Source organism: Dermacentor andersoni, chromosome 1, assembly GCF_023375885.2.
Source record: "Dermacentor andersoni chromosome 1, qqDerAnde1_hic_scaffold, whole genome shotgun sequence".
Lineage (NCBI taxonomy): Eukaryota > Metazoa > Arthropoda > Arachnida > Ixodida > Ixodidae > Dermacentor > Dermacentor andersoni.
Genome location: NC_092814.1, coordinates 256,182,218 through 256,207,379, shown reverse-complemented (window position 1 = coordinate 256,207,379; position 25,162 = coordinate 256,182,218).

Below are 25,162 nucleotides of genomic sequence, written 5' to 3'. Positions count from 1 at the left end.
TCGTTCACGGCAAACACGTCGCCCATCTTCCCGTTCGCGCAGCCAAGTCGCCTTTCGTCCCCTGTGGCTTTTGGCTGCACCCTTTCGGAAAACTAAGAATTGCAGCCCTCGGAGGTGGTGCTGCATTGCCTACTACTGCAGCAAATCCTCTGTCCGTGCCCACAAAGACAAGTGTAACTGACGTTAAAATAGACGGCGTACCTGTCCAAGCACTCATCGACACAGGAACCCACGTATCTGTGATGAGTGCTTACGTAGACGTTTAAAGAAGGGCCTCACCACAGCAGCTGCCCTAGTGCTTCGTGTGGCCGACGGTGGCGTGCTGGTTGTTCTCGGAATATGTACTGCGCGTTTAAGTATAGCCGACCGCGCTACTTCTATTCTCTTTGTTGTGATCTACAACTGCCCTCACGACGTTATCCTTGAATTGGACTTTTTATCCAATCATTATGCTCTCATCGACTGCGCAACCGGCGTTCTTTAGTTGGAACTGTCTCAAGTCGCCGATGCTCCGAGCACCGCCCCACCGCACTTGTGCTCACTTCACGATGTGCGTCTGTCACCTGAGGCAGTTACTTACGTCAGCTTGACCGCCCAGCCATAGATTCCCGACGGTGAATATGTGCTTCGCTCCATCGTCGACGTGCTTTCGAACTGGAACGTTGCTGTTCCGCATACATTGGTCACGGTTACTAATAACGGCGTCGTTCTACCGCTTCTGAATTCTAACGCCTGTGCCCTCAAGTGCAATATTTTCGAGCTAGAAAAAGAATGCATCACTACCGGCATGTATACTCAAGCGACGCTTAGCCTTAGCTCCATTGTTAGTAGGTTAGCATTTCAGGAAACGTTTTGTTCTCTAACGCTGGGAGGAGTAGTGAATCAAGATACTGAGAAGTGGATTAAACCTATAACGTGTGCACTCCATGGAGCGCGCATGAAAATGCCGCATACATTTTCCCTAGCATAGCGTTGAGATACCAACTGTGCTAATTTTGTGCTAGCGGACGGAAAAGGCACGTGCCTCGAAGTATATACGTGAATGGTAGTCTCTGCGTTCGAATCCTGAAAGTGACAGCGTTAACCGCCTATGTAATAACATGTCCACTGTTTTGTACACAACACTCACGCTTAAGCCTCTAAAAAGGGCTACCTGTTTGTGTAGCAGGCAACATAAACAGCTTTCGTAAGTTTCAGTCTTCCTCGATATTTTGGATAATTGAAAGAGATCAGAATGGTAGGGATGGTGGAAAGTACGGGAGGGCGAACGAGAACATTTCCACTTGTTTAGAATCATTATTTGTAGGATATTTCTCGGGGTTCGAAGTACATTTACATTGAAAAGGTATCCGATGTCAGGATATTTTCAAACAAACCCTGAAATTTTTCATTTAGCGGCCTCTGGGACACGGAAGCAGACGGCAGCAATTCAAATCGGATTTTTTTTATTCTCGCGGTGCTCGCTTCTGCAGAACGTTCACCTCCCCACTCCCAGATGACAGCACCGACAAGGACGGCGGCGAGCGCGAAAAAGTTTAGTTTACTTTCAAACCGATGGCGCCACGCGCTCGCATAGGATATAGGATATGATGGACGAAATCGCCTTGTAGTCGAGTATGCAGGCAACACTTATTCCTATCCTATGTCAGCTCCGCGCTATGTGCTGCCGTTCTTTGCATGTAGCACTTTTCGTGCTGCTGCGGTGGCTGAATATATTACGTACGCTCATTCACATGCATGCGTGAAGAGCGAGTACAGTGTGGTGGTCTGTGGGTCGTTGAAGTTCGGAGCCAGGCTGCCTTCGTTATACGGTGGAAACAAAAGTTTTATTACGGTTGCATGATGAATTTGAGTAAAGGCATGTGACAACACAATATATGGCTATAAGAAAACCACTATAAAAACACTTTTCTTAAGGGATTAGAAATCCTGGCTAATATATGATATTCCCTTGCAACGTTGAGATATGGCATGCGATACATTGACGAATGACTAAAGAGCGATAATTGTGCACACGACACATTCGCTGGTACTTGAGTTCAGTGACAACTATACTGCCGTTTGCTTATTCATACAAAGCCTACATACATACGTGTGTGCTTATACCTATCCCAAAACGTATTGGGGGAACTTAATGCATGAACAGATGTTAGCACTGTTTCGCTTAATAACATAACAAAGGTACAAGAATTTATCCGCTACAACTTCCGAAGCGCGCTGCCGAATCTTGATTGCTTAGGTGAATCAGAAATCGTCGCGCGAAAAGAAGAGAGAAAAGGGATGAGAAGGTTCTGTAGCATCCACGCAATATATATATATATATATCGCGAAATGCGAACCCACAACCTTCGCGAAATGCGAAGGTTGTGGGTTCGGTTCCCACCTGCGGCAAGATGTTTTTTCATCCACTTTAATTTCCGTTAATTTATCGTTTCTTTATTTCATTTATTAAGCACAAGTAATTTCCCCTATGTTGTCCTTGGTGTCCGTGTTTGTTGGCTTCTTATGATATGGCTAATAAAATATCGGGCCCCTGGTTCACCCCCTTTCTTCTCTTTAATTACTTAACGAGTGTCTCGAATCGGGCAACATTGATGCCTTCAGGTAACATATGTGGGTTTATTGACCAGTGGCCTTCACCCAAAAAGATCACGTTCTCGTGACGCCTGCGGCAAAAAGGACGTTCCACTTCCGCCGCCAAGGTCTGTGAGTGGTGGCACTGGCTAACACTCCCAGGGTTCTGCTACGACACAATATACCCAAATGGATGAGAAAACGGCGCCGCGGTAGCTCAACTGGTAGAGCACCGCACGCGAAATGCGAAGGTTGTGGAGTCGGTTCCCACCGGCGGCGTTGTTTTAGAGCGCAGCTCTTTGGCGTCCGTTCCTGGGTTTCGCGTCGTCGTCGGCGTTGTCGTCGGCCTCGTAACCAGCTCCGCCCCCCTTTCATCCCCCCAGCGCTAGCAGCGACCGACTGATACCGCTGGATGCCGCTGACGCCGCTAGAGAGTCAAGATAACGTGACTGCATAGAACACCGTCGCCGCCATGCAGAAAGAGGAGGAAAGGGTCCCCCCCCCCCTGTTTTTGTGTGGCGGATAGGGTGCTCTTCAGTTGCCGACGCGCCGGTTATTTCACGTAGGCCCCGGCACGTCGACGAATACGTGACCACCTTCCCACGGCTAGACCTGGTTCTTAGCGCTGCGGAAGCGAGGGTATCTTATTGTTTGTGTCGGCATCGGCGGCGTTGTCCCTGAAACCAACTCCGCAGCTGGGGTTGACTCACTATCGGCGTCAGCGGCATCAGTCAGTCGCTGCTATCTCTTCCCTCCTCCCTTTATCGTGTTGTCCGCTTGCTGCGCGCGCTTCTGCCCCCGTCGTTTGCCGCTGGGTGTACACGCCGCCCCCCTCCCCCCTCTTCCTGCGAGTCTCCGGTTGTCAAAGCGCCGGCTCGAACTTAATTCCTTTCTTCGCTCCTCCTCCAATGCAACCCCTGTGCGGTGGCAATCAGAGAGCCAGATCGGTGGCGGCGGATCTGTATATGTGCACCGCCCGAGCCGAAATTGCCGCTGCCGTTCGCCCTGTGCGGTGGCAATCAGAGAGCCAGATCGGTGGCGGCGGATCTGTATATGTGCACCGCCCGAGCCGAAATTGCCGCTGCCATTCGCCACTGCGAAATTATCTGCCAGTTCTTTCTGAGCCATGAGCGAGACGACCGATGGGACTTTAATGTTGACATAAAGACAAACAGCAATTTCCTAACACTTATGCGGGAGAACATCCCGTTCCTCTCGCTCGTAACGCGTCCCACGGCTGTGACAACCTCGCGAGGCACTTGTATAGATCTCGTCTTTGAGAATCAAGCATTGGTGTACCAAGTCGAACATATATCAGTCTATTTCTCCGACCACAAAGCTTCCTTCATGACTGTCAAGAACTGTTAGTGGAGTCTTTGTTAAAGGAATACGTGTGAAAAATAAAAAAAAAAATTCTGTGATAGCGCATACATGTGTTGCTCGATTTCTTTGCCTCAATCTATCGAAAAGGTGAAACAGCTTATTTGCTGCGCTCAAATTTCGCATTAGGAAGTAACGTAATCGTCGGTAATTTTTTTTTCATCCACTTTAATTTCCATTAATTTATCGTTTCTTTATTTCATTTATTAAGCACAAGTAATTTCCCCTATGTTGTCCTTGGTGTCCGTGCTTGTTGGCATATATATATATATATATATATATATATATATATATATATATATATATATATATATATATATATATATATATATATATATATATATATATATATCTTAGCGATAGCAGTTGTAAAGTTCACATGAAGATTTTCATCACGTCAAAAACGGTCGTATTTTGCGTGCATTTCTTTCTTCTGCATTTGCACTTATATCCGTTTTCACGTGTTTCCTTTCGTGTCGCTGATCTCGACCATTTATTCGCAACTGATGTATTGCGAATGAGGCGCTAAGAGGGACGTCAATTGCTTCCCCGCGCAAACTGTGCAAACCATGTCTAACTGATCGCAAACGCGCTAGCTGTAGCTTAAAGTAGGCTTCATGTAAGTGATGTCCAAGGCTATAGAAAGGCCGCTTTCAAGGTCGCCTGTTTTACGCATGGCTCAGAACCACAATGTTCTGGCGGCCCCCCTGTCGCCGCTCTTAGAATTTGCGCGTGAGCGAAAATTTCGGTATATATTTCGGTATATGTATATGCCAGTGAACCCTTCTCACACACGATGACTCGGCCTTCGGCTGCGCAAAATACGGGGCGCAGCAGTTCCGACTGGTGAACGACCGATTCTGGAAGGACTTCTCCGATAGCATGGAGCAGGCAGACGCGATAGTGAACTAAGGCATGTCTCGCCTTGCGTGCGCGACTCGTGGTTTTCCGGTAAGAGATGAGATGGTTTTTTGTTTTTTTTTTTACACGCGTTTTAAACGCTGCTCAAATTCGTAGAAAAAATGTATGCATGTGTTCGTGGCCGCATGCGTACGGGAGATTCCGAAACTGCGATGTTAGAACAATTGAGAAATACTATATTGTGCTTCCTGCTACCTACATAAAAATGCGTGTAAAATGGTTGTTTTGTGTGGTACGCAAAATACGAAATAAAACGCTTCATATCTAAGGAAAGACAGAGAGGGAAGCAAAGGCAAGCGAGTGAACAAGGCTTCGTTCAATTTGCTGCTGTCTATCCTGAATAACTCAAGCGTACTCTTAGCCCTGTAGGACCCTCTGGGCTGGAATTCTCAGCCATAACGTGGCCACACAGCCTGCACGGTTATCTGACTGAGCTAGCTTTGATTTTCTTTTATTATTTATTTTCTGAGTTAGCTTGGAGGCTCAGTTGCCATAGTGAGAAGTTCGAATCCTCGTATCACAAATTCTTTTTCTTCTTTTTTTTTTGATTGGAGGATGGTAAGCTTGAATTTCATCTCCTCCAGTGCACTACATCACCAGGCTTGGAGTTGCGCCTCACACCGGCAAAAGATGCCGAGAGCCAGTGGGGGTACACTAATCCGGGTACAACCAAATTAGGAAGACTCACTAAGCTTCAACAAGAGACACTCCCTCACCAGAACAGGAATTGGCCTCCCTGGTGCAGTATTCGTCCACTCCCTTCCAAATGACTCATTCGATCGACCAATGGCTCTCAGTCCCCAGAAACTGCTGAGTACCTGACCAAGGCAGCTGTCAGACCTTTAATGGTGGTGATAAACTTTATTGAAAGGGGGAAGGGTAAAGGGGGACGTGGCTGAGGGTTTGGGCTCAAGTAAGACTCTGGGCCTGCTTGGCCTTCTCCGCTCAGTCCACCAGTTCAAGCTGTCGGTCGACGTCCCCGGAACTGAGCCAGGCTGTCCAATCAGTAGCAGAGGGTGCTAAGAATCTCTGGACCCAGGCAGGCCCCCAATGGAGACTGACCCTGGCAACATTTAACACCCGAACTCTCTCAAGTGAAGCTATAGCTTAGCAGGACTCTTTGAGAAACTATAAGGCATTGTTTGAGATATGATTGGCCTTAGTGAGGTTAGAACTGGTGATGCTTGTACAGTGCTGACTAGTGGTCACGTCCTCTGCTATAGAGGACTTCCAGGTAAGAAGCAGTACGGAGTACGATTCCTAATCCATGAGGACATAGCGGGCAACATTGACGAATCCTACAGCATTATTGGGGGGGGGGGGTAGCAGTAGTCGTAATAAAACTTAATAAGAAGTATAGATAAAAGGTAGTACAAGCCTACGCTCCAATTTCCAGTCATGATGATGATAAAATAGATCAGTTTTATGAAGATGTTGAATTAGCGATGACAAAAGTGCAAACTCCGTGTACTGTAGTCATAGAGGACTTCAATCCAAAAGCAGGGAAAATCAGGGTGGTGACGAAGCAGTTGGCACCAACGGCGTCGATTCTGGGAACGCTAGAGAAGAGATGTTGCTAGAATTCGCGGCAAGGAATAACCTGCGAATAATGAACACCTTCTTCAGGAAGCATAGTAACAGAAAGTGGACCTGGAAAAGCTCTAATGGTGAAACAAGAAATTAAATTGATTTCATACTTTCTGACGATCCCAGCATAGCGCATGCAGGATGTAGAAGTGTTAGGTAGGGTAAAGTGCAGTGATCTTAGGTTAGTGAGGTATAGGATTCACCTCAATTTGAATAGAGAAAGAGTAAATTCGGTCAAGAAGAAACAGGTCAACCTAGACGCAGTAAGGGTAAAAGCAGACCAATTCAGGCTGATATTTGCAAACAAATATAGAGCCTTAGAACAGAGCGATGAAGATGACATAGAGGTAATGAATGAAATCTTAACTAGGCTGGCTTCAGAAGCAGCAATTGAAGTGGGAGGTAACGCATCAAGACAACCAATAGGTAAGCTCTCCCAAGTGACGAAGGACCTAATAAAGAAACGACAAAGAATGAAAGTGTTCAACTCAAAAGATAAGATAGAAATTGCAGATCTGTCCAAGTTGATATATAAGAAGGAAGCGATATTCGAAATTATGACGTCGGAAAGATTGCGGACGCAGTAAAATATGGCCGCAGCATGAATTCAGTGAGAAGAAAACTTCGCATAGGACAGGGCAAGATGTATACACGCGATGAAAGATAAGCAGGGTAATGTCATCAGCAGTTTTGATGATATATTAAAAGCAGCAGAATAATTCTATACTGAGCTGTACAGTGCCCAAGAGCAGCCACGATACCTCCATTCGAAGTAGTAATGAACAGGTTACAGAGGCTCGTTCCATAACTAGCGATGAAGTTAGACGGGCCTTGCCCGGGGAAAAGCGACAGGAGAAGATGGAATAACAGTCGATTTAATCAAAGATGGAGGAGACATCATGCTTGAAAAACTGGCGGCCCTCTATGCGAACTGTCTCATGACTTCAAGGGTCCCAGAGAGCTGTACGAATGCCAAGATTATACTAATCGAGAAAACGGGAGACGTTAAAAAATTGAACAATTATAGGCCATTATCTCACTTCCAGTATTTTATAAAATATTCACCAAGGTAATTTCCAATAGAAAATGGGCAACCCTGGAATTCAGTCACCCAAGACAACAGGCTGGCTTCAGGAAGGGATACTCTGCAATGAATCACATCCATGTCATTAATCAGGTAATCGAGAAATCCGCAGAGTACAATCTGCCTCTCTATATGGTTTTCATAGATTATGAAAATGTATTTGGTTCAGTAGAGATACCATCATTCATAGACGTATTACGGAATCAAGGAGTTCATGAGGCATACGTGACTATCTAGGGAAATATGTAAGAAAAGTAGAAAGTTACCTATCAATAAAGGGGTCAGGCCAGCATACACAATCTATCTAATGCTATTCGCTGCATGCTTGGAATAAGTGTTCCAGCGATTAAACTGGGAAGGTTTAGGAGTATCGCTTATGTCTAACGGCGAATATCGCAGCAACCTTCGGTTTGCAGATGACATTGTCATGTTCAGCGACACTGGGGACGAGTTACAACAAGTGATTGAGGACCTTAACAGAGAGAGTGTAAGAGTGGGGTTGAAGATTAATATGCTGAAGACAAAGATAAGGATCAATAGCCGGCCAAGGGAACAAGAGTTCAGGATCGCCAGTCAGCCTCTAGAGTCTGTGAATGAGTACGTTTGCCTGGGTCAATTACTCACAGAGAACACTGATCCTGTGATCCTTTGCACACTGAAAATGGGTTGGAGCGCATACGCCAGACATTGCCAGATCTTGACTGGAATCTTACCATTATCATTAAAAGGAAAGGTGTACAATCAGTGCATTCTACCGGTGCTGACATATGGGACAGAAACTTGGAGAGTGACAAAGAAGCTTGAGAACAAGTTAAGGACCGGGAAAAGAGCGATGGAACGAAGAATGTTAGGCGTAACGTTAAGAGACAGGAAGAGGGCGGAGTGGATCAGAGAGCGAATGGGGATAGCCGGTATTCTAATGAACATTAAGAGAAAAAAATGGAGCTGGGCAGGTCATGTAATGCGTAGGTTAGATAACGCGTGGACGATTAGGGTTACAGAGTGGGTGCCAAGAGAAGGGAAGCGCAGTCGAGGATGGCAGAATACTAGGTGAAATTAAGAAATTCGCAGGCGCTAGTTGGAATCGGTTGGCGGAGGACAAGGGTAATTGGAGATCGCATGGAGATGCTGCAGGGAGAGATGAAAAATGAAGCAAACAAAAGTTCGGCAGCATGTTACACTCCCGTAGCAAGTGAAGACGAAAGCCTGTTGCACACATGGTAGTGCATTAAGTTACACGATCAGAAGGGTCAGTATTTTTGCAAGGCATAACGAGCCGTAGTATGAAGTAAACGTATGGCGCTGTAGGTCGACCTCCTCAACGACACATGCGAGCACTTATTGCATTACCTAAAGGTTCTTTCGTTCTTCATTTTTTCTCTTTCTTTCTTTCCGTCTTTCTTTCTTTCGTTGGTTTGTTCTTTATTTCTTTGTTCTTTTTTCTTTCGTTATTTGCTTCTTTCTTTGTTTCGTTTCCTCATTCATTCAGCCACTGCATCTTTGCTTGCTTACGCGGGTACGAGCCCTTCCTGATGATGATATTTTTTGCATCACTGGACTAGACTCCGCTTTTTTCGGGCATGAAGTATTGTAACGTGCCGCTTAAGGCTTTCACCTTAAAATGATGAAGTTGTCAGGTGGAAGCACGAAAAGGAAAAGAAATGAAAAAAAATTCAGTGCCATTCCACTCTGTGAAGGTGGATGACCAGCGAAACTGTGTACGTGGGCCCCTTAATGGCGAACTGTCCATTATAGTGCGTCAAAAGCCGTATGCATATAAATGGAAGGCGAGGCGCGACTATAGTCGCTCCTCCATGATATTGAGCCTCAGAAGACGATGAGCCACCGGGGGGTATACATACCCATGTATTGTTGCAAAACGCGGCACGACGCCTTTTACTAACGAATCCCGGCACGTAGAAGAGACACGCATGTCACCGCGCTCCGAGGACACACACTTATTCACCGTAGCCAAGGCGATCATGCGTTCGTCGACGTCCCGCTGTGCAGTAATGGCTCTGGGTCAATCGAATACCACGAGTGGTCATACACAACACTGGCCACATAGAATTGTTTCCCCACTAACACCCTCTGAAACCTGGCCATTGCTCCGGTGAAACGTTCGAAGTTTGCCGGATCGAGGCCACATGGCCGGTTCGCATTTCTTTTCGCCTCGCGGTCCTGGTGGGCAGCGCACTTACGGGAACGCCACCACGGCAGAGCGGAAGGAAAGGAAACAATATACGCAAGAGCTTGGAACGCCCACAAACAGAAGGCAATGCGATCGTAGATATGGTCGACGCGGGTCAAAGTGTTCTTATCAACTAAATATCTGATAAACTTCTTTTTGCAAATTGGCAGAGTGCTTAGAGCCGACTTCACCTCCACCGTGGGTCGCGCCGGTATTCCACTATCTTTGGGATCGGCCCACGTATGGGTAGAGATTCTCGATCTACACGGCTCGATAGACACATGCAATAGACGCATGCAACGCAGCTTCGCTGTAAATCTTCGGCAGCACGTTACGCTCGTGTAACACGTGAAGGCGAAAGTCTGCTGGCACACTTGGTAATGTGCTATCTCGCATCATCGCTTTGCTGCTTTCGCAGTTCGGCTTCTTCGATTCGTTTTCGACGCTTAGCTGCGGCTTTGCGCTTTCGCATAGCGGGGTCAGACTCGCTCCAACGACGTTTCTCTTCGATCTCTCAGCAGGGGATTAAAATGTATGCTGTTCTATGTGTTGTATGGATGATTTCACTGAACATATCCACTGTTCGCTTCACTTAGCTGAGCACTTGTAGCCTCAGCCTTACGGGGCTATTGGTTGGCAAAAACCTTTATTGAGTGTCCTGCAGATTGATGACCCGGGCGCAAGTCTCCCAGGTCGGGACGTCCAGGCTTTGCTTAGTCGCCGCTTTGCGGGCCTGCTGGACGGCCCAGATTTGGTCAGCGAGCGCGGAGCTGCGCACGGCATCGGCCCACCTCGCCGAGCGAACATTGGGATTAATGCCTTTAGTCTTTGCCGCACATTTCCAGAGCATGTGTTTTCGTGTAGCAGGTTCTAAACCGCAGACCTTACAAGTGCTTTCGTGATAGATCTAAGGAAGAATCTGTGATATGCTAGCGGAATCGGATAAGTATCAGCCTGTAGTTGCCGCCAGGTGGTCGCTTGGGCTTTGCATAACTTGTTGTTAGGCGGAGGGAAACTTCGTCGCGCAAGATAGAAAGAAGAAGAAAATAAACTTTATTAAGAAGAATGGTCCGGCAGTTTTGGTTGTGGTGGCCTCAGGTGGCGACTGGAAGTCCAGATAGAAAACCTCAGTTATTTCATTGTAGCTCGTTAGCCTGTCCTTGTCTACGGGTGTATGAGCCATTGCTTCTTTTGCTTGGTTGCGGGGTAGAAACCATTGAGAAGGTCACGTGTTTTTTTTTTCCAGCTCGACTCGACTGGACACCGCGTATCTGTACGTTGTATGCGTGATTCCAATGAATGTATGCATTGCACGCTTCACTTTGCTGTGAGTTTGTAGCCTCTTCATTAAGAGAGGGATGAGTCATTGAGTTTTGGCTTGCTTAGGAGAGTGTATGAGCCACTGCTGAGGATGACAGTTTTTGTAGCATTGGACCGGATAACGCGTTACTTTCAAGCTCATCAGGGGTATGAGCTACTTAAGGCCTAAATAAAGCTGTTGTGTTATCGCGGCCCAGATCTATGCACATGGCACTGTGCTTTTGCGTACATTTCGCAAAGTGAAAATGGGAGTGTTTCAATTGTTTTCCTGGTTTGTCAGCACTTATTCTTCAATGAAATTTATGCTTCATCTCACGTGAAAACGTTGGTTTTATGCTTGCTGCGCCAGCGGAGTTGATACCTTCTGTCATTCGGAGTCTTGAAGACTTACTATACGGTGGGCTTGACCGTGGAAGCAATAGCTTCAGCGCTATTGCTTCCGCGCGCGCGCGCGCGCACGCACACACACACACACACACACACACACACACACACACACACACACGCGCGCGCGCGCGCGCGCGCACACACACACACACACACACACACACACACACACACACACACACACACACACACACACACACACACACACACACACACACACACACACACACACACACACACACACACACACACACACGCGCGCGCGCGCACGCACGCACGCACGCACGCACACGCACGCACACGTCAAATATATCGAATTAAATCCGAATCTCAAGAATTTTTTAATGAGGGCGAATAAAAATGTAACTGCATGCCTACAAACTCGCCATTTTACAACGGCCCCTAGGCACTAATAAAAGTTGTTTAATACATTTTTTTAATTACTCTGCAGAAGGTCACGTTATTAGCGGTAAAGTATTTCCGCCTCGCCTAGGAACTCATAGAAAAATGCGACGTGCGCTGCCGCTTATGGCCTTTTTATCAAAATTACGTATAGTGTAAAAAAAAAAAAGACCACCCTGTATATGTGCGCCGGTGCCCGTTTGGTGCAGTCATGTAGTTCATGTGCCGCTGTGTAACAGAAACTGGATGTCCCAAGATAAGCGTTAAAAGTCGCGACACCACAGCATGTGCTATCTGAGAGCTGCTTCCTGTGCGCTACAGGGCACCGTTTGTTAGCACGCCAAGTTTCAGCGCCGGTTCCCTATATGACGTTCAACCACCGCAGCGGGTACGACGTGACACGAGTCCCGGGACAGAAGTGGCGGATCCAGACTGACAGACTCTGGGGGCCCGGTATGCAACCCGTTCCCTTTTCATCGAGACGCGCCTTCAGACGACTTTTTGGTCTGGGTATAATATATGCGGCGCACAGAACATTGGTAAATAAAAAAAAAAAATATGGGGTTTTACGTGCCAAAAGCACTTTATGATTATGAGGCACGCCGTAGTTAGGGACTCCGGAAATTTGGACCACCTGGCGTTGTTTAACGGGCATCTAAATCTAAGTACACGGGTGTTCTCGCCCCCATCGAAATGCGGCCGCCGTGGCCCGGATTCGATCCCGCGACCTCGTGCTTAGCAGCCAAACAGCACCACTAAGCAACCGCGGCGGGTGCCGACGAAATTGAGCGCGCAGTATAATATAAGGCAGCTGCACCTCCTCGCTTTTTGATTCTGTATCCTGGATCCGCACCTGCATGACACAAGTGAGGAATTTCGGTCGTTATCCTTTTTGGTCACTCTCGTAGCGCACGCGAACCGCCGTTTCGAAATGACTACTTTAACAATTCGCGTGCGGAGAGGAAGGCTGCTGCTGCTGCTGCTGCTGCTGCTGCTGCTGCTGCTGCTGCTGCTGCTGCTGCTGCTGCTGCTGCTGCTGCTGCTGCTGTTTGCAGTAACGAGCAATGGCTTCATTCGTTTTCTCGCTTAATGCGCCGCTAATTTCCTCTTGTCTTCACGAGCTTAGCAGCCCTCTTGCTTTTGGCAGTCTTGGAACCAAAGGCGGCCCGAGAGTGTATTTTCACCAGGTGAATGCTGCTGGCGTTAAGCACTTGCCACGTGAAGATCGCGGTCTAAAAGCGGACGCTTTGGCTCGGCTGCTTTTGGCAGGAGCGGCACAGACTAAGCAACCGCAAGCAGCCGCTTTGCTTCGGAACGTTTGTCGTGTGGAGGAACGGAAAGAGGGAGTCCAAACCTTCCTAGCCAAGGTGGCTGCACACGCATGGTTGAGGAGTAACACAGTGTTCTTTCTTCTTGCGCCCCTAGCATTGGCTATCGCGTATAATTATTTAATAATATGAATCCCCCAAATGCTCGTTACTGAATGACCATGCACGGAGTCAATTATAATCTTGTAGTCACGTTGACATCAACATAACTTCATCAGTCATCGAAAATACAGCGATACTGCCCGCAGAAGAGTAGTCAGGTGGCTTTCTTTTTTGTTTCTCAATTCTCTTTTTTAATTCTCGGGCTAAATTCTGGGACAACCTGTTTTAGAGAGAAAGAAAAGAAAGTTATGAACACTCGTTTTACTACTTTCTAATTGGATCTATATTAGTGCATTAGGTAATTAAGATTGCGGGATCAATAATTTGATATTATTAATAAATTACACATGCAAAAAGAAATGTCGACCACTATATATAGGACGGGCAGCTGGCAGCAGCACACAGCTGATTCATTTGCGTGTAGATCAGGATACCGTTATGTTTTAAATGAAACGGATATTTCGCTAAGAGAAGTTGTGACAAAGGCTGAGGCACTAAAAAGTGCTGCCGAGAAATGACGGACGCAGTCTATTAGAAAAAAAAAAAAAAAAAAAGTTCCGGGCTACATTTGTGCGCTCCATTTCTGCCAACTTCAAAAGCACCCTTCGCGCCGATGCAAATAGAGTTCTCCTCTAGAGAGACAGCCACAGCATCAGAATGCACTCTGCTTTTAGCATGTGCTTCTCTTCTGACAACTTCTGTACGTCACTGTAGGAGGAAAAGAAGCATTTTGCTTCCACACAGGAGGAAGAAGAAGTCGACTAGTGCGGACGCTTTGACATCGGCTCCAGCTTTCATCAATGTTTTCGAGTGGGTCTCCCTGCGAAACCGGGCGAGTTATGCCTTAATCGACGTGGCACGTCAAGAGGACTCTGCCGATACCGGATTTTTGTCGGTGGGAGGACATTTTGCCGTTCTGCGAGTGTTTGAAACACGGCGAGGGTAGGCTTAGGCCTACTCCCGCGCATGTTGGACTTTGAATCCAGGAGGAACGTTGTGGAAGGAGAAGAGATTACTCAAGAAGAGGCATGCGACGCGGGATGGAAGGTGGCGTACGGCCGCCGGCCCGGCAGGCGCAGGGAAGAATATTCTTCGGGTCAAGACGGTGGAAATACAATTGGCAGACGGAGGGACGGCGGCCGCACCGCCGCACCACGCGACGCGATACGACGCGTCACCGCTGCTTCGAGGCTGCCTCGGCTGCCGAGGGACACTTTTCGGATCATTGTCAGACCACGCGACGACCTGAATGTCAACGAGGTCAGTAAAATACGCTTTGAGCAAGCCTTGGCCATGGCGGTATCCTTGGCTCCGGCCGCAATCGAAGAGGACACGATGTGTCCCAATGGAATTCAGAACATTTTTGTCGTGTGTACTCCTCACGAGAAAAACGCCCGAGTGCAGCAAATCAGTTTCGGTGAAGGCACGCTTGGGGTGGCGGCGTACCTGGCCCCACCCGAGAATACGTGTAGAGGAGTCATAAGAGGAGTCGACGTGGAAGTCAGCGAGGCTCAACTCAGAGCGAGAATTGTTAATAATCGGAATCCGGGCGCTTTGGAGGCCAGGCGGATCAAGAACTCTACAGCGGTGGTGGTACTTTTCGAGGGAATGAGGGTGCCCAACTACGTGGCATGCGGCGCGAGCATGTTTCGCTGCACGCTCTACCGACGCCACACGGAAGTCTGCTACGGTTGCGGAGGACTGGGACACCGGGCTGATGTGTGTCCCAACCCGGGAAGCAAGTGGTGTCGCACCTGCGGCAAACGATCGCCGGCGGAAGATCACCAGTGCGATCCGCAATGCACGTTGTCCGGTGGCCCGCACCCCACAGCGGCCAAAGAGTGTAGGGACAAATTTCAAGTTTCATATATTGTCAGAAGAAGACGGCGGCAGCGGCGTCGACGCGCCGAGCAGCTGAAGCTGGGAACCGACGTCATCACGGCGAGCGGCAAAAGCCGCTCGCGTACGCCAGTTGTGCAGGAGCGCAGCACCGAAAGAAGCCGCTGTCGCACGCCAGCTGCGCAGAAGCGCGGTGCAATCAGGCAGCGCTCCAGATCAAGAGGGCGCTCGGTGTCCAGCGTGCGGATCCAGGAGGAGCCTACCTGGGCGGATCGTGTCAAAGGGAAGAAGGAGGAGCTACAGAGACCCACGGAGGTAACGCGGTCGGCTTCGCCAGAGCATGGTAGTAGGTCGCACGTGGACGCATTACTTAAGGAAGTTAAGGAGCTTAGAGAGGAGGTACGCCGACTCAAAGCCACCAAGGCAAACCCAAAGTCCATTGAAATAGAGGCGAGCGACCAGACGCCACAGGTAGTCGAACATATACCCCGCGTAGGACTCACTAAAGCAAAGCGTAAGGCCCCCCATCCTAACGACGAGAGCGACTCGGAAACGTCTGAGGGAGAGGTCCAGCAAAGAAAGATGTTGGAGGAACTACTTAGGATAAGTAGAGAAAATCAGGACAGCGTAAATCTTTTGGTCCAAAGAGTGAACGTACTAGAAAAAAAGGCGGCGATTAAGGCCAAAGCCAAGGTCCGAGCGCAAAGCAAGGCAGTGAATCACTCCGAGGTTGCTACGGCTGTGGAGCAAGGTATGTTCTTGTAGCATCATGGCGGGCGATCACAAAGAGCTGGTAATATGGCAGTGGAACTGCGCTAGTTTTCAAAGGCGCAAGGCTCCGCTACGGCAACTTTTGGCGAATGAGGTGGAAAAACCTCAGATTTTGTTACTACAGGAGACACTATGTGACGACCCTACCCTCTCTGGCTTCAACACTCTGTCGGTCAGGAACGAGGGAGGCAGAGGACTAGCTACGATGATGAAAAAAAATCTAGCCTTTATTGAACATCCACTCCAATCTGTACGGGGTAAGATGGAGGCCCTTTTCGTGGAGGGTATACCGCGCGGGCGTCTCAAGCAGAGCGTCTTTGTGCTTAATGTCTATAGCCCGCCGTCGGACCAGAGACAGACGTTTAACTCCCTGCTTAGGAAGGCGACGTCGATAGCCAAACACTCTCCTCTGATAGTTGCTGGGGACTTTAACGCCCCTCATAATGCATGGGGCTACGTCAGACGGACTGTAAAAGGAGAGAACTTGGCGAGGATCCTGGATGATCTTGCGTTTTCGGTAATCACGGACCCAGGGTTCCCCACTAGGCTGGGAACGTCAGTTGCGCGAGACACAACGCCTGATTTGGCCTGTGTAAGGAACGTAGGTAACGTAACGTGGGCCAATAAGCAGGAGAACCTGGGCAGTGACCACTTCATAGTAGCGGTAACATTAACGGTGGACGCCCGACCGGCCAGGGTATTTCGAGTCACGGACTGGGAGGAGTTCAGGAAACTTAGGAAGGAGCGAACGAGCACATTTTCCTTGTTTGACGAGGCTATCGAATCCCTAACGGAGGACGTCGAGAGGGCTACTAAGGTAGTACAAACAGAAGCGAAGGTCCTAAGAATGGATTCGCACCTAGCGCATCTGTTGGAGGCGAAATCGTCAATTCTGATGAGGTGGAAAACACAAAGGTTAAATCGTAGGCTGAAGAAAAAGGTTGCGGAGCTTAATAGAGAGATCGAGAGATATTACGCGGAGCTCAATAGGCTACAATGGGACGAGGTCTGCGCGGCAGTAGACGGGTCCATGCGCTCAGGAGGGAAGTGGAACCTCCTCAAGCACCTCCTGGGTGACGCGCAGACAAAGCATAATCAAAGGCAAACACTTAGTAAAGTCATACACCGGCACAAACAGGAGGGAGGTACTGAAGAGTCACTTTTGAATGCGATCGCGGATAGATACCTTTCTATAGGGCCGACGCAGGAAGAGGATTCTCCGCAGACCGAGTGCGCGACGGTAGAGGAACTGGACGCGCCTTTCACAGAATCGGAGATCAGGGCGGTGATCTACAATTTAAACAGCAGATCGGCTCCGGGTCCGGATAAAGTTTCTAACAGGCTATTACGAAACCTGGACGATAAAGCAGTGGAATTACTAACTAAGGAGGTCAACAGGGTATTGGAGACAGGACAGGTGCCTGACGGATGGAGGTCGGCTATAGTGACACTCATCCCTAAACCAGGAAAACCCCTTCATTTGGACAACATGAGGCCAATATCACTAACCTCGTGCATAGGCAAGGTAGCAAAGCACGCGATCTTGAACAGGGTCTCCGGGTACATAGAGCGACCTCTTCCCACATAATATGGTTGGTTTTCGGCCCGGCCTATCGACGCAGGAGGTTATGCTAATGCTAAGGAAGCAAATCTTTGATAGCGGCACCCAGGACGTGAGAGGGATTCTCGCCCTGGATCTCACTAAGGCGTTCGACACAGTGTTTCATAGATACATTCTGCAAGCCACGGCCGGGATAGGCCTGGGAGTCCAATTCCAGGCCTTTGTCAGGTCCTTTCTCATGATTAGAACTGCTACTATTCAGGTGGGGCAGATTCAGTCGAGCGTGTACGGATTGGGAGCTCGGGGTACCCCTAAGGGATCAGTCATCTCGCCACTGCTCTTCAATGTAGTTATGGAGGGTCTATCAGATAGGCTGGGCGGCCTCCAGGGCATAGGTCACGCACTTTACGCAGATGAGATCACGATCTGGTGCCCAGGAGGCTCCCTAGCTGAAATGGATCAAGCTCTACAAGCGGCCTTGGACGAGACGGAGGCTTACCTCGCGGACACGGGTCTCAAGCTGTCTACGAGTAAATCAGAGCTGTTGCTTTACAGACGCGCAAGGCAAGGGGTTCGGGGCCTGACACCCCTCAACCAGCTACCCGTGGTATTATACGCGAATAATGGGCAGAAAATTTCTAGAGTCGACTCAGTTAAGATCCTAGGCCTGCTCATAGACGCGAGGGGCTGTAATGCCAGAACAATTACCCACGTTAGAGCCAAAACGGAGAATATGTTGCGGCTAATTGCTAGGGTGTCCAACCGAAAGAAGGGGTTAGGTGAAGACAACCTCCTTCAGATGTACAACGCGTTCCTCATGAGCCATATTAGCTATGTGGCGTCAGCTCTAGTGTGGACAAAAACGGAAAAGACCAAATTGAATACACCCATGCGCAAGAGCATCAAGAAAGTGCTAGGCTTGCCTATTGCCACGAGCTCCTACAGGCTAGATCAACTCGGTATGCACAATAGCATAGACGAGATCATAGAGGCACAGGTCACTGCCCAGGTGGTTAAGCTATCGTCGACCCAAGCCGGCAGGCGAATTCTCGACGAGGTTGGCATGGCTCCTAGGATAATGGAGGACCGGCGTATAACATTGACACGAGAAACGAGGGCGACCTACCTGGTGAGGCCCTTCCCGCGGAACGTACATCCGCAGCATAACGAGGGTAGAGGTAAAGCCCGTGCACGAGCCATATTGAAGAAAGTTAGAGATGATAGAGACTCCGCGGTCTTTGTCGATGCGGCGCAGTACGGGAACAGGAGAGTGTTCGCGTTGTCGGTTGTAGACGGGCGGGGGGTGCTTCGCTCCTCGGCCTCGGTCAGAGCGGCCACCGCGAGTATAGCAGAGCAAATTGCGGTTGCGCTGGCCTTGTGTGACCCAGAGCGTTCCTACATTTACACCGACTCGAGAGACGCAATCAGAGCTTTCGAGTCGGGTAACCTCGCACGAGAAGCGGCCTCTATTTTAGAGAAGAGGGCCTGCCCCGGTTTTCATTATATCACGTGGTTCCCCGCACACATGGGACGAACGTTCTCGAGGGCTTCCCAAACCTCAACGAGCTTGCCCACGACCGTGCGCGAGAACTCACGCGCCGCGACGGTCTGGAGGCTTCGGAGGGGCATGAAGGGACTCAGCAGAACGATCCACTCCTCACATTTGATGAAATTACTAAACATTACCAACTTGGTCGGAGAACGTATCCTCTGCCTCACCCGAAGCTCAGTAGAGGTCAGTCAGCTACACTTAGAATGCTGCAGACGGGATCTTTCCCATCGCGGGGACTCCTCAGTAGTATGTACTCGGATGTGGACCCTAGTTGTCCCGACTGCACTGAAACCTTTTGATCAATGGCTCACATGCTCTGGCGATGTCTCGCGTTGCCTAACGACTTCCTCTCCAGCGAAGCCGAATGGGAGTAGGCCACCAGAAGCACGGTACTCCGAAAGCAAGCCCAGGCTATCCAGAGGGCCCAGGAAAGAGCGGAGCGTCACGGCGTTCTGTCCTTTACGTGGGCGCGGCCAGCGGCTACAATGGCCTCCCGTTAGGAGGTCCTGACAGTAGCTCCTCAGGATTAAATAAAGTTCGTTGTCTGTCTGTCTGTCTGTCTGTCGCTTCCACACAAGCACCGAAACCTTAGAAGGCTTGAAATAAGCTTGTCTGTTAAGTACAAGTTTTTTTATATAATCGCCGGTGGGCATAAAGCACAATTATGCCTCTCCAACTAGATAACCAGAAGAGTAGCCATTACTTGCGCGACAGATCACTGCGCTAACTATAATTAACAGAAAGACTAATTATTTATAAATGATTACATTATAAGCACGCTAGCCCACAAGGCACGTCCATTTACTGGAAACTCTGTGATCATCGGCTCAGAAGGCAGTGAAGGCACTTTTGTGCTTTCTCAGAACGTGTGGTTTGCACGAGCAGCTTTGACTCAAGTACTGTCCGTGCACGTCTCTATACCCTCTCTCTTTCCCTTCTCTCTCTTCCCCTTCTCCCTTCCCCCAGCGTAGGGTAGCCAATCAGACTCTTGACTTGTTAACATTATTGCCTTCCTTGCATATATATATATATATATATATATCGCCGTTATACTTCGTTTTTTGGTAGGGTGTTGGGGAAAGTAATAATTGCAACGCTGTAATATATACCTCGATGCGCGGATATATCTCAAAAGTGGTGCCAAAGTCTCAAATTTCGCACCAAAGGACATTCCTTTTGCGCCAACTGACTTCATTTGCGTAATTTAATACGTTTAATTAATTTGCTTACACTATATGAAGCGAAATAATTATTTAACTAGTTGCACGTTGCTATTTCCCATGCAACTAATGAACGATATATCGAGTAATCCAGTTGGAGAAGCAGAAATAGGCTGTCGCAGATGATTTTTAGAGAAAGTCTTTAAAGAATGTATGCAGATTCAGCGCATATGTTGAAATCTATGCGCAAGGAAAGCGTTCGTTAAGTTGTATGCGATGAATTGATTGTCGCTATGATTGTCGTTTCGATTATATTTTGTAGCGTATTATCGTTGTCACTACGTTCAAGTTCCGAACGTGTTATGAATGTCGTTACATTTTATTTTGATTGTGTTATGGTTATCGCTGTGATTGTATTTTCGAGTATCTTATGATTGTCGCCATGATTCTGTTTTCCAGTGTCTTGCAGTTCTCGTCAAAAATGTATTTTCTAGTGTCATTTTGTTAAGGTGAAAGTAGCGTCTAGTGTTATATTAAGCCAGTTGGCTGTGACGTCATCCTATCAGGGGAGATGTGCATCCACTGACCGACTGTTCACAAGCTACGCCAAAATGCAAACACCAATTCAGGCTGATGCACACTGAGATGCCGACGCAGTGATGTCACGAGGAAGAAGGAATGTCTTTCGAGAACTACATCGTTTTCAAAACTACAATGTTTCGAGAACTACAGTTTAGCTCACATAAACTCCGAACCGGACAAACGCAAGTTTGAAAAAGCAATCCGGAGCGAAGAACTCGCTCCCCAACTCTGGGCCGTCCAGCTGGTCCACGACGCCGCCAGGAAACTCAACCTCCCGGTTCCGTCGTGGGAGAGCCCACTCCACGAGAGCCCAAAACTCTCGTGGCCTGCAGGACCTGAATAAAGCTGATTTCCTTCCTTCCTTCCTTTTCGAGAACTGAACGGTGAGGCGACGTGTATGGGCGCCGAGATGTACCACGCGTATCCAAGTACACTGCATAACTACCATGTCTCAGAGGCACACTTACATTCTGGAGGACTGGCCTAGAATGGGGGCACACGCCCAAAGGCCCTAGAATGGGCTAGCCTATAGATATAAGGAAAGGCGCGAAAATAAAAGAAGCCGTTGAAAGTCACGCGCTCTTCCATTAATAGATTCCTATGATCCGACATTGTGTGTACAGGTTTTGTGCTGGGAGTTAATGTTTTCTTACGCAGAAACACAGGTGCGTTCACTGACACTATTTTGCGATTAAATTCGGTGGCGGTATAATTAAAACGGTTTGCTGAGTCCTATCAGGCGAGATGCCGACTGATCGACCGGCCGACCCGAAACCGTCGAAGGGATAGGCGAAGGAAACGTGGCTTCAGAAGAAGCGCTAACAGGCGATATTGCAGCGCCCTCGCAGAGGCTCTATGTTAGAGATGCGTGAGCTCCAGCTTACAGAAAGAAGAAACGGTGGCCGCGGTTACTGCAATGACGGAGTACCGTACGTAGAAAGAAAACAAGAAGCGTAAAAGCCGTTCTTCGTTCACACCTGGAACTTATTCAGTGATCAAGCGTCAATATGATTTTTCTTTTCATTTTTTGAAAAGCAGCTCTTTTCGAAAACGACTGTCACGTGAACGCGTACGGCATCGCAGAGCGTCAAATGCACCCAGCTGTGAACGCAAGCTTGTGATACACCGCTCTATTTTTCCGAGACATGTAGTGTGCCCAAAAAGAAGCCAGCGGGTGCATCAGGCGGTATAATCATTTTATCGCTCCACTTCCGCTTCTATAGGCAAGCCTAAACGCACTCGATACATATACAAAGGCTATCTCTCGCCGCATCGCTGGCCAGTGGACATCTTTAATGCATCCGGAGTATTCTTACCATGCGCAGATATGCTTTTTTTTAAACTTCCTAGTCAAAATGATAAAAAAAGCAGCGAAAAGGTTTGGCAGATGGTCTTCAAAATGAAGAGCCTGTATGTGTGAATCGCTCACATCTTAAAGGGCTCCTCACCGGGCCCTGTCGGATTTGGCGATGTAGTAGAAGTCAAAGCGTCTTCTAGGGAGTGTTCCTCCTTAAGGCTTTTTTTAAAGATGATTCAGCATCGCCGAGACACAAGCAAATGAAATGTTGGGAAGATATACTGCGAGGGGGCGAGCTGCTCTCCCCGAAGCAGACGCTCTCCGTCGACCGTCACCAGCAAGCGAAACTGCTCTCCTGCCTTCTTCTATATCGCAGCCGCGTGCCCACATTGTCATTTTATTGCGATAGCAGTCATACGGACACTCCAGGCGCATTTATGCCGTCGCCGTCACCGTGAGGTTCCGTATAAAGTCCAAGGGCGATAAAATCGTCGCCGCGCGCCGTACGTTGTATGTGCGAGTGAAAGCTGCGACGATGAGCCGGCGAACGCGGCTCAACCTCGCGTGCGCGAGCGAGGAAGGCGGGCCCGAAGCGCGCTCTCTCCTGTCGCGCGCGAGGCACGCGAATGAGGCGAGGGAGGGGGGGAGGGGGAGGAGGCGTTCTTCTCCGGCGGCTGCTGCTTACGGCGCGGCTGTGAGGGCTCCGTACCTTGACAGCGATCTGCGACGTGGCCAAAGCGCACGCCCGCGCGGGCGTCATCTTGAAAGCGATCTGAGATGTTTGCAGGGTGTGCGTAGTGCCGGTGGCTTCGTATGTGCTGTGCTTTCGATGTTTCGTTCGCGTTGAAGCGAGAAATACACGAAGGTCAATTCGCTCGCTGCTGCTTCCGCGATTTCTCACTTCAACGTCTTGACAGCGAGTTTACGCTGTCTTGGGGCCAGATGTGTTCATGTTTACCTGTGCGCGTCATACCGAGCTTGTTAATTTAGTTAGTAAGCGAATGTTTAAAAGTTTATGCGACCGATAAAACTACTATCCTTGCTTCTTGTAGCCATCTACTAATTTTGCTATCGCAATTGGTGCTTCGCCGTTCGGACGAAACTGCGAACTTTTTTGTCATGACCTCCACAATCCTCGATTTCTTTCTTTTAATTATTTTTTGCCTGTATTTTTATTGCATTGCTCATTTGCGGAGGCGGCACGGCATGCTTTGCATTGTTTCAGGGGGCTGGTCCTCAATTTCTTTCCGCTGTTGCTGGCTATAAAATCACTGCAGGCGCACAAGTATGTAGACGCACACGTGATGCGGACCTCGAGGAGAAGGGTGTGCCGGTTTTTGTTTGAATTTACAGATTCGGTAATCACCGCGTGATCTCTATGCACCGTGCTTGTATGTTTGTGATGCCCAAAGCTGGCGAGACGTCCTCTAATCAGAAGACACATGGAATCAGGCGGTGTCCCATTCAACGTGTGGCGCGCCTATGACTGCGCCAACTGTTTTGTGCCCTTTGGAACCTGATGGAACACCCGCTGGAAACTTGTTGGATGCGGCTACAGGTGCGGACAAGTCTCGTGTCACCTGTGATTCGGCGTCCAATCTGGTGTACGACTGATGCCAGCAACCACATTTAGAGAACACCGGGGATCAGCGTTGCCAACCTTTTCCGAGCGTGTCACTAAAAGGTTGGCTCCAAAGTCGCTAAAATTGTCGCTGGAACTGTCGAGCGAATGTTACATAATGTAGACGTTTTTAGAACACTGTAATATAGGTTAACATGACCTAACACATATGCCGAAACGTTTCGCGTTCGTATAGTGTCCATGCAGGTGAGGAATAAACAGTGAATATACCAGCATTAACTTGACTTATGTATTTATAAAAAGCTAAGGCATGATGGCAGTTGGAATCCTGCGCTTACCTTGGGAATTTAGGAATACAAATGTAGCATGGTTCAAAAGAACACGAGTCACCTCACTTTCCTGCAAATATTCTTGTTTTCGGCGCTGTGAAAGGAGAAATAAGTTATGCGACACGATCTTGATCATGTTGTTTAGACGAGAATAATAATTACGTGACCTTTATACAGGTGAAATATAGCGCTCTCGCTCATTGATCCACCTGAAAGCGCCCTGCAGTATTGATTTGTCCGAAAGCCGTGAGAAACAGAGGTGGCCCGTTCGTATTCGCGTGGACTAACGCAGGGGCGCATCCGATACGTATGCCTTTCTTCAGTTGATCTGTCCTATTATTCACTGGTTACTTTTTAAACCTCACCATCAAATCCATTGCAACAAGCTTCAGTAATTTAATTTACCGGTACACTTATGAACCTCCACTAATCGAACGTATTTTGTGAAACTAGAGCACCCGCAGTGTTAAGGCCCTTTCTAAGGGGTTCTATAAAGAAAAAAGAAGACATGCATTTTGTGAGCACAATGTTAAGCCTGTTTGCTTCTGTGCAATTAACCACAGCGTACGGCCTCCGCGAGTGCAGACCACCGTTGCTTCATCGTGGTCAGAGCGCCCACGCACTTACGCGGCCAGCTTCGGTCGCCTTTTTGTAGGTATTGAATAAGAAAGCGCGTGCTATAGAGTCATTTTCGGAGCAACTTTCTTAACTTCGAAGTCGCTGAAATGTCGCCAATGTTTCTGTCCTGTCGTTAAAAAAATGGCGCCAGTCACTAAATAGAAAAATTCGGCGCTAAGCAGACTAAAAAGTCGCTAACTATACAGCGACAAAATCGCTAGAACTGTAACGCTGCCGGGGATGGCGCGGCACCGGAATTGGACACCTGCCGCCTGAGCTGACATCTCTGTAATGCAATATTAGTGGTCGGATGGCCGCAGCCGATGACAGTACAAACGGCGAGAACGTCGTGAAATAATCGCGCAGCCGTATACATTAATCGCTATGAAATAATCGTACAAACGGGAAAGTCGTGGCAAAAATAGACGGGCGAAGACTAGATCGCAAATGCCATCGCCCGCGGCTTCGACGGCCAGCGAGATGGAACTACGGGCCCCCGACGATCGGAAGATGTCAGCGGTGACGTGAGTGCGGGTGGCGCTTCGTTCAGCATTGTTTTCCGCTCGCGTAGGCGTCATTGTGGAAAACTTTCCTT